Genomic DNA, 2034 nt, shown 5'->3' on the forward strand with positions numbered 1-2034 from the left:
AAAAACATAGAGTGAAACTGGTAACCAAGGCTGTTCCTAGGGTCTTTAGATAGAAATGTTATCAAAAACAAAATTATTCTGTGCAATAAAAAAGAAAACAGAAATGATAATGTAAGGATCAGTGACCAGTGTCACAATAGTGGTCCAGATAATAAAAGATGGACTGTGGTATATGTGTATACAAGAGAATTTCTAAAATATTTTTTTAACTCTTCAGGTTATACTAATCAGAGGAAACTGTGCATACTGATGAAGAGTTTATTTACAGGGAAAGAGAAACAATTATTCTCCGAAAGGGGTAGATGTACTAAACCTTAGAGAGTGATAAAGTACCAAACAATCAGCTCATAAATGTAATTTTTCAAACACAGCATTTAAAGTGACAGTTGTAAAGGACATGTCTAAAGTTGGTACTTTATCTCTCTCCACTTTATCTCTCTCCAAGGCTTAGTACATTTCCCCCATAGAGAGAGGGAGAATCAGTGGCAAAATCTGTGCAGTACAGTTCTATAGAGATTTGTTCATGTGATTATATTATTATGTTGTTAAGGATTCCTTTCTGTTAAGTTCACTATGATTGTGCTTCTATAGTAGGTTTTCTCAAAACAAAACAAAAAAAATTATCCAAAACAATCCTGATTTTCTCGCTGATATTGGGCCTGATTCAGACCCACTCGCGAGCGGCTGTCCGCTCGCAAGTGGGTCGATGTTATGGACTGAGCATGCGCACGACGGAGGGAGCTCCGTCGTGCGCATGCGCCAGACGCGACGAGCGAAGGAAAGTCCTTCGCTCGTTGTGTCTGATCAAAGGGGGCGTGCTGTCGATGTTGATTGACAGCACGCCCCCTTTGGTAGGCGTGCCGGGGGCGTGCCTCCCTGATGGGGGCGTTCCCACGGGAACGCCTCCCGTCAGAAGCCGGCCCACTGACATCACTAGTGATGTCAGTGGGAGTGATTTTGGCTCTGATAGAGCCAAAATCACTCCGGAGCTTGCGGTTGAAAACCTCAACCGCAAGCTCCGGCTCGCAATTTCGATGGTCGCGATGGTCTCAACCATCGCGGCCATCAAAATGCACGCTCGTATAGCCTGTGGGTGGTGACCCACAGCTATATGAGCGTCCAGAAGGACGCTCCATTTTCATGGAGGCCGGCCCTCATTCAGAGCGTGCGCTCTGCGCAGAGCGTACGGCTCTGAATGAGGGCCATAGTCCATTATACATTTCTAAGAATTATAAGTTTTAAATATATGATTCACGCATCTCTAGTATAAATATTTTCTGATATAACTCATAAATAATAATAACACTTCAAAGCATGTAAAAATATTGAATATGTAAAACTAAAAATCCCAATTCATTTTGTGAAAATCAACATGACCATATATTGACCATTGCTTTTCTGCATAGTTATTCCATTAGTAAACTATAACAGTTGACTACATGCAACTGCATTTACACAGCAAATGCTTAGTTAGAACTAATAAAGGAAGTGAGGAAAATCAGAAAAAAAATATATTAAAAAAATTTAGTGCAATAGTGGCAGTGACAAATATTTAATTGAGCATCAGAAAACAATGCCAGGACTTAGAGACTTTAACTCAGATATGGTCAAGTAGAGAGGGCAATGTATGTTGGTAGGTGAATCAGATAAGTTATACATTATTACATGCAGCATATCCACCTCTTCCTGGCAGAAGGACCTCCAAAAATTTGTGGCCAGCACCATCTTACCAGTTATATTTATGAAGATGGTGCATATGCAGCATATAGCAAAGGCTCTGGCACAGTAGCGGAGTCTTTGCTTTTCACTGCGTGACAACATCTATATGAGGGATCGGTATGATTTACCGCCGGACGCATGTTCAAATCTCGACAGCGGCAGCCCAGCAAGGGTGAAAATACTAATTGTAAAATCAGGTAAGTATCACTAACCTTTCTAAACCCTCTAACTGTAACTCTCCCTTAGGGGTGCCTAACCCTAACCTCCCCCCAAGTATCTAACCCCCCTCTTTGTGCCTAATCCTAACCCTCCCTT

Source organism: Taudactylus pleione, unplaced genomic scaffold, assembly GCF_031769625.1.
Source record: "Taudactylus pleione unplaced genomic scaffold, aTauple2 ptg000386l, whole genome shotgun sequence".
NCBI classification, from domain to species: domain Eukaryota; kingdom Metazoa; phylum Chordata; class Amphibia; order Anura; family Myobatrachidae; genus Taudactylus; species Taudactylus pleione.